The following is a 6,283-nucleotide window of genomic DNA, read 5'->3' as shown; positions in this document are numbered from 1 at the left end:
CGACACAGCTTCCTGTTCTGCTGCGACTGGCTGCTCATCCATTGCACCTCAACAACTGCCCTTTTTGAATAGAGATTAACTACACAGGCAGCTGCCGCGCTCTGGGTGCGGCGGCATTGCGTGTTGATAATGAACTGGTAGTGCCACCTGCAGCCTGCGGAACATGAGTGAAAAATGAAGAGGGGCACCGTGATTTCAAACACTGAGTCACAATCGTCACTGCAGCGACAGCAAGGCAAAACTTTAAATTTGCCGTGACCAGGATTCGAACCTGGGTTATTGCGGCCACAACGCAATGTCCTAACCACTAGACGATCACGGCCACGGAAGCACCGCCGAGAGCAGTTCTCGCGACTGCAAGTGGCGATGCACAGGCAAAGCTCAGCCCACACACCACTGTGTCTCCCCACAGCTGTGTCCAGAACGCGGTCTCCATTACATGTGTTACTGGCAAACGAACGTGTCTGCGCTGTTAGGACACTAAGCAGTTGTGGTTAGCTGCATTCAACCCCCGTGGCAATGTCTGGCAGTCCTCCAGCTCTGTTGACCACAGGTAGGTGCCTCGATAAGAGGTGGATAGATGTCGCATCGCTCTCGCTGTCACTTGTCACCACGAATCGTACTTAACTAGTTTTCTGCAAGCGTCAGCCGAGTTCTAAGTCGGGACAAGTCGCATAAGAGGAGCAACAAAATGCGCTTTCCGGTACCGGGAATCGAACCCGGGCCTCCTGGGTGAGAGCCAGGTATCCTAGCCACTAGGACCACACCGGATATACGACGCCCAGGGCTCCTCCAGCGAACACAGCAGGCTATACACAATCAACTTGACGACAACGGCAAAAGTTAGCGTTTCCACTTTATAGAACGTCGTGCTCTGGACACATTTCGTGGAGACGGACGCCAGCAATCGTGACACCAAACTGCGCTTGTGAATCCTGTCGTTGCACCACGACACTGTGCTGCTACGACAATTTAAGAAAGAGGACGCTCACGGCTTGCTGTGCTGTTTTCGTCGCGGGTAATCAGTGCTACGGCTTCCGAGACAGAAAACACTGGCAGCGGTGGGATTCGAACCCACGCCTCCGAAGAGACTGGTGCCTGAAACCAGCGCCTTAGACCGCTCGGCCACGCTACCTACGCGCCACGGCGGTCACAGGAGCTGCCTTCTTACCCACGAGACCACACCGCAATGGAACAAAAACGAGAAGTAAAAATTGGCAGCGGTGGGATTCGAACCCACGCCTCCGAAGAGACTGGTGCCTTAAACCAGCCTTAGGACCGCTCGGCCACGCTACCTGCGTCAGTGTTCTTCGCTTTTGTAGAAACAGTGCACGACACGAGCTTCCTGTTCTGCTGCGACTGGCTGCTCATCCATTGCACCTCAACAACTGCCCTTTTTGAATAGAGATTAACTACACAGGCAGCTGCCCGCGCTCTGGTGCGGCGGCATTGCGTGTTGATAATGAACTGGTAGTGCCACCTGCAGCCTGCGGAACATGAGTGAAAAATGAAGAGGGCACCGTGATTTCAAACACTGAGTCACAATCGTCACTGCAGCGACAGCAAGGCAAAACTTTAAAATTTGCCGTGACCAGGATTCGAACCTGGGTTATTGCGGCCACAACGCAATGTCCTAACCACTAGACGATCACGGCCACGGAAGCACCGCCGAGAGCAGTTCTCGCGACTGCAAGTGGCGATGCACAGCAAAGCTCAGCCCACACACCACTGTGTCTCCCCACAGCTGTGTCAGACGCGGTCTCCATTACATGTGTACTGGCAAACGAACGGTGTCTGCGCTGTTAGGACACTAAGCAGTGTGGTTAGCTGCATTCAACCCCCGTGGCAATGTCTTGCAGTCCTCCAGCTCTGTTGACCACAGGTAGGTGCCTCGATAAGAGGTGGATAGATGTCGCATCGCTCTCGCTGTCACTTGTCACCACGAATCGTACTTAACGTAGTTTTCTGCAAGCGTCAGCCGAGCTAAGTCGGGGACAAGTCGCATAAGAGGAGCAACAAAATGCGCTTTCCGGTACCGGAATCGAACCCGGGCCTCCTGGGTGAGAGCAGGTATCCTAGCCACTAGACCCACACCGGATAACGACGCCAGGGCTCCTCCAGCGAACACAGCAGGCTATACACAATCTACTTGACGACAACGGCAAAAGTTAGCGTTTCCACTTTATAGAACGTCGTGCTCTGGACACATTTCGTGGAGACGGACGCCAGCAATCGTGACACCAAACTGCGCTTGTGAATCCTGTCGTTGCACCACGCACTGTGCTGCTACGACAATTTTAAGAAAGAGACGCTCACGGCTTGCTGTGCTGTTTTCGTCGCGGGTAATCAGTGCTACGGCTCCGAGACAGAAAACACTGGCAGCGGTGGGATTCGAACCCACGCCTCCGAAGAGACTGGTGCCTGAAACCAGCGCCTTAGACCGCTCGGCCACGCTACCTACGCGCCACGGCGGTCACAGGAGCTGCCTTCTTACCCACGAGACCACACCGCAATGGAACAAAAACGAGAAGTAAAAATTTGGCAGCGGTGGGATTCGAACCCACGCCTCCGAAGAGACTGGTGCCTTAAACCAGCGCCTTAGACCGCTCGGCCACGCTACCTGCGTCAGTGTTCTTCGCTTTTGTAGAAACAGTGCACGACACAGCTTCCTGTTCTGCTGCGACTGGCTGCTCATCCATTGCACCTCAAACAACTGCCCTTTTTGAATAGAGATTAACTACACAGGCAGCTGCCCGCGCTCTGGTGCGGCGGCATTGCGTGTTGATAATGAACTGGTAGTGCCACCTGCAGCCTGCGGAACATGAGTGAAAAATGAAGAGGGCACCGTGATTTCAAACACTGAGTCACAATCGTCACTGCAGCGACAGCAAGGCAAAACTTTAAAATTTGCCGTGACCAGGATTCGAACCTGGGTTATTGCGGCCACAACGCAATGTCCTAACCACTAGACGATCACGGCCACGGAAGCACCGCCGAGAGCAGTTCTCGCGACTGCAAGTGGCGATGCACAGCAAAGCTCAGCCCACACACCACTGTGTCTCCCCACAGCTGTGTCAGACGCGGTCTCCATTACATGTGTACTGGCAAACGAACGTGTCTGCGCTGTTAGGACACTAAGCAGTGTGGTTAGCTGCATTCAACCCCCGTGGCAATGTCTTGCAGTCCTCCAGCTCTGTTGACCACAGGTAGGTGCCTCGATAAGAGGTGGATAGATGTCGCATCGCTCTCGCTGTCACTTGTCACCACGAATCGTACTTAACGTAGTTTTCTGCAAGCGTCAGCCGAGCTAAGTCGGGACAAGTCGCATAAGAGGAGCAACAAAATGCGCTTTTCCGGTACCGGGAATCGAACCCGGGCCTCCTGGGTGAGAGCCAGGTATCCTAGCCACTAGACCACACCGGATAACGACGCCAGGGCTCCTCCAGCGAACACAGCAGGCTATACACAATCTACTTGACGACAACGGCAAAAGTTAGCGTTTCCACTTTATAGAACGTCGTGCTCTGGACACATTTCGTGGAGACGGACGCCAGCAATCGTGACACCAAACTGCGCTTGTGAATCCTGTCGTTGCACCACGCACTGTGCTGCTACGACAATTTAAGAAAGAGACGCTCACGGCTTGCTGTGCTGTTTTCGTCGCGGGTAATCAGTGCTACGGCTTCCGAGACAGAAAACACTGGCAGCGGTGGGATTCGAACCCACGCCTCCGAAGAGACTGGTGCCTGAAACCAGCGCCTTAGACCGCTCGGCCACGCTACCTACGCGCCACGGCGGTCACAGGAGCTGCCTTCTTACCCACGAGACCACACCGCAATGGAACAAAAACGAGAAGTAAAAATTGGCAGCGGTGGGATTCGAACCCACGCCTCCGAAGAGACTGGTGCCTTAAACCAGCGCCTTAGACCGCTCGGCCACGCTACCTGCGTCAGTGTTCTTCGCTTTTGTAGAAACAGTGCACGACACAGCTTCCTGTTCTGCTGCGACTGGCTGCTCATCCATTGCACCTCAAACAACTGCCCTTTTTGAATAGAGATTAACTACACAGGCAGCTGCCCGCGCTCTGGTGCGGCGGCATTGCGTGTTGATAATGAACTGGTAGTGCCACCTGCAGCCTGCGGAACATGAGTGAAAAATGAAGAGGGCACCGTGATTTCAAACACTGAGTCACAATCGTCACTGCAGCGACAGCAAGGCAAAACTTTAAAATTTGCCGTGACCAGGATTCGAACCTGGGTTATTGCGGCCACAACGCAATGTCCTAACCACTAGACGATCACGGCCACGGAAGCACCGCCGAGAGCAGTTCTCGCGACTGCAAGTGGCGATGCACAGCAAAGCTCAGCCCACACACCACTGTGTCTCCCCACAGCTGTGTCAGACGCGGTCTCCATTACATGTGTACTGGCAAACGAACGTGTCTGCGCTGTTAGGACACTAAGCAGTGTGGTTAGCTGCATTCAACCCCCGTGGCAATGTCTTGCAGTCCTCCAGCTCTGTTGACCACAGGTAGGTGCCTCGATAAGAGGTGGATAGATGTCGCATCGCTCTCGCTGTCACTTGTCACCACGAATCGTACTTAACGTAGTTTTCTGCAAGCGTCAGCCGAGCTAAGTCGGGACAAGTCGCATAAGAGGAGCAACAAAATGCGCTTTTCCGGTACCGGGAATCGAACCCGGGCCTCCTGGGTGAGAGCCAGGTATCCTAGCCACTAGACCACACCGGATAACGACGCCAGGGCTCCTCCAGCGAACACAGCAGGCTATACACAATCTACTTGACGACAACGGCAAAAGTTAGCGTTTCCACTTTATAGAACGTCGTGCTCTGGACACATTTCGTGGAGACGGACGCCAGCAATCGTGACACCAAACTGCGCTTGTGAATCCTGTCGTTGCACCACGCACTGTGCTGCTACGACAATTTAAGAAAGAGACGCTCACGGCTTGCTGTGCTGTTTTCGTCGCGGGTAATCAGTGCTACGGCTTCCGAGACAGAAAACACTGGCAGCGGTGGGATTCGAACCCACGCCTCCGAAGAGACTGGTGCCTGAAACCAGCGCCTTAGACCGCTCGGCCACGCTACCTACGCGCCACGGCGGTCACAGGAGCTGCCTTCTTACCCACGAGACCACACCGCAATGGAACAAAAACGAGAAGTAAAAATTGGCAGCGGTGGGATTCGAACCCACGCCTCCGAAGAGACTGGTGCCTTAAACCAGCGCCTTAGACCGCTCGGCCACGCTACCTGCGTCAGTGTTCTTCGCTTTTGTAGAAACAGTGCACGACACAGCTTCCTGTTCTGCTGCGACTGGCTGCTCATCCATTGCACCTCAAACAACTGCCCTTTTTGAATAGAGATTAACTACACAGGCAGCTGCCCGCGCTCTGGTGCGGCGGCATTGCGTGTTGATAATGAACTGGTAGTGCCACCTGCAGCCTGCGGAACATGAGTGAAAAATGAAGAGGGCACCGTGATTTCAAACACTGAGTCACAATCGTCACTGCAGCGACAGCAAGGCAAAACTTTAAAATTTGCCGTGACCAGGATTCGAACCTGGGTTATTGCGGCCACAACGCAATGTCCTAACCACTAGACGATCACGGCCACGGAAGCACCGCCGAGAGCAGTTCTCGCGACTGCAAGTGGCGATGCACAGCAAAGCTCAGCCCACACACCACTGTGTCTCCCCACAGCTGTGTCAGACGCGGTCTCCATTACATGTGTACTGGCAAACGAACGTGTCTGCGCTGTTAGGACACTAAGCAGTGTGGTTAGCTGCATTCAACCCCCGTGGCAATGTCTTGCAGTCCTCCAGCTCTGTTGACCACAGGTAGGTGCCTCGATAAGAGGTGGATAGATGTCGCATCGCTCTCGCTGTCACTTGTCACCACGAATCGTACTTAACGTAGTTTTCTGCAAGCGTCAGCGGAGCGTCAGCCGAGCTAAGTCGGGACAAGTCGCATAAGAGGAGCAACAAAATGCGCTTTTCCGGTACCGGGAATCGAACCCGGGCCTCCTGGGTGAGAGCCAGGTATCCTAGCCACTAGACCACACCGGATAACGACGCCAGGGCTCCTCCAGCGAACACAGCAGGCTATACACAATCTACTTGACGACAACGGCAAAAGTTAGCGTTTCCACTTTATAGAACGTCGTGCTCTGGACACATTTCGTGGAGACGGACGCCAGCAATCGTGACACCAAACTGCGCTTGTGAATCCTGTCGTTGCACCACGCACTGTGCTGCTACGACAATTTA

The 6,283-nt window shown here is 54.2% G+C and overlaps 16 non-coding genes across 16 annotated transcripts; all 16 read right to left on the bottom strand.

Annotated features, from left to right (window-relative positions):
* Positions 1 to 250: 250 nt before the first annotated feature.
* Trnah-gug lies at positions 251 to 322 on the bottom strand. The gene has a single exon. It is a non-coding gene; the product is annotated as a tRNA-His (tRNA).
* Positions 323 to 698: 376 nt separating this feature from the next.
* Positions 699 to 771, bottom strand: Trnae-cuc. Its single transcript has one exon. It is a non-coding gene; the product is annotated as a tRNA-Glu (tRNA).
* A 282-nt stretch (positions 772 to 1,053) lies between these two features.
* Positions 1,054 to 1,135, bottom strand: Trnal-cag. Its single transcript has one exon. It is a non-coding gene; the product is annotated as a tRNA-Leu (tRNA).
* Positions 1,136 to 1,583: 448 nt separating this feature from the next.
* Positions 1,584 to 1,655, bottom strand: Trnah-gug. The gene has a single exon. It is a non-coding gene; the product is annotated as a tRNA-His (tRNA).
* A 721-nt stretch (positions 1,656 to 2,376) lies between these two features.
* On the bottom strand, positions 2,377 to 2,458 carry Trnal-cag. The gene has a single exon. It is a non-coding gene; the product is annotated as a tRNA-Leu (tRNA).
* An 81-nt stretch (positions 2,459 to 2,539) lies between these two features.
* Positions 2,540 to 2,621, bottom strand: Trnal-aag. Its single transcript has one exon. It is a non-coding gene; the product is annotated as a tRNA-Leu (tRNA).
* Positions 2,622 to 2,908: 287 nt separating this feature from the next.
* On the bottom strand, positions 2,909 to 2,980 carry Trnah-gug. The gene has a single exon. It is a non-coding gene; the product is annotated as a tRNA-His (tRNA).
* A 371-nt stretch (positions 2,981 to 3,351) lies between these two features.
* On the bottom strand, positions 3,352 to 3,423 carry Trnae-cuc. Its single transcript has one exon. It is a non-coding gene; the product is annotated as a tRNA-Glu (tRNA).
* A 278-nt stretch (positions 3,424 to 3,701) lies between these two features.
* Positions 3,702 to 3,783, bottom strand: Trnal-cag. The gene has a single exon. It is a non-coding gene; the product is annotated as a tRNA-Leu (tRNA).
* Positions 3,784 to 3,863: 80 nt separating this feature from the next.
* Trnal-aag lies at positions 3,864 to 3,945 on the bottom strand. The gene has a single exon. It is a non-coding gene; the product is annotated as a tRNA-Leu (tRNA).
* Positions 3,946 to 4,232: 287 nt separating this feature from the next.
* Positions 4,233 to 4,304, bottom strand: Trnah-gug. Its single transcript has one exon. It is a non-coding gene; the product is annotated as a tRNA-His (tRNA).
* A 371-nt stretch (positions 4,305 to 4,675) lies between these two features.
* Trnae-cuc lies at positions 4,676 to 4,747 on the bottom strand. Its single transcript has one exon. It is a non-coding gene; the product is annotated as a tRNA-Glu (tRNA).
* A 278-nt stretch (positions 4,748 to 5,025) lies between these two features.
* Positions 5,026 to 5,107, bottom strand: Trnal-cag. The gene has a single exon. It is a non-coding gene; the product is annotated as a tRNA-Leu (tRNA).
* Positions 5,108 to 5,187: 80 nt separating this feature from the next.
* Trnal-aag lies at positions 5,188 to 5,269 on the bottom strand. The gene has a single exon. It is a non-coding gene; the product is annotated as a tRNA-Leu (tRNA).
* Positions 5,270 to 5,556: 287 nt separating this feature from the next.
* On the bottom strand, positions 5,557 to 5,628 carry Trnah-gug. The gene has a single exon. It is a non-coding gene; the product is annotated as a tRNA-His (tRNA).
* Positions 5,629 to 6,010: 382 nt separating this feature from the next.
* Positions 6,011 to 6,082, bottom strand: Trnae-cuc. The gene has a single exon. It is a non-coding gene; the product is annotated as a tRNA-Glu (tRNA).
* Between the last annotated feature and the right edge of the window lie 201 nt (positions 6,083 to 6,283).

The sequence above is a fragment of the Schistocerca piceifrons genome, unplaced genomic scaffold (assembly GCF_021461385.2).
Source record: "Schistocerca piceifrons isolate TAMUIC-IGC-003096 unplaced genomic scaffold, iqSchPice1.1 HiC_scaffold_513, whole genome shotgun sequence".
Lineage (NCBI taxonomy): Eukaryota > Metazoa > Arthropoda > Insecta > Orthoptera > Acrididae > Schistocerca > Schistocerca piceifrons.
Note: the sequence above shows the minus strand (reverse complement) of the source record. Positions and strands in the feature narration are given on the sequence as shown.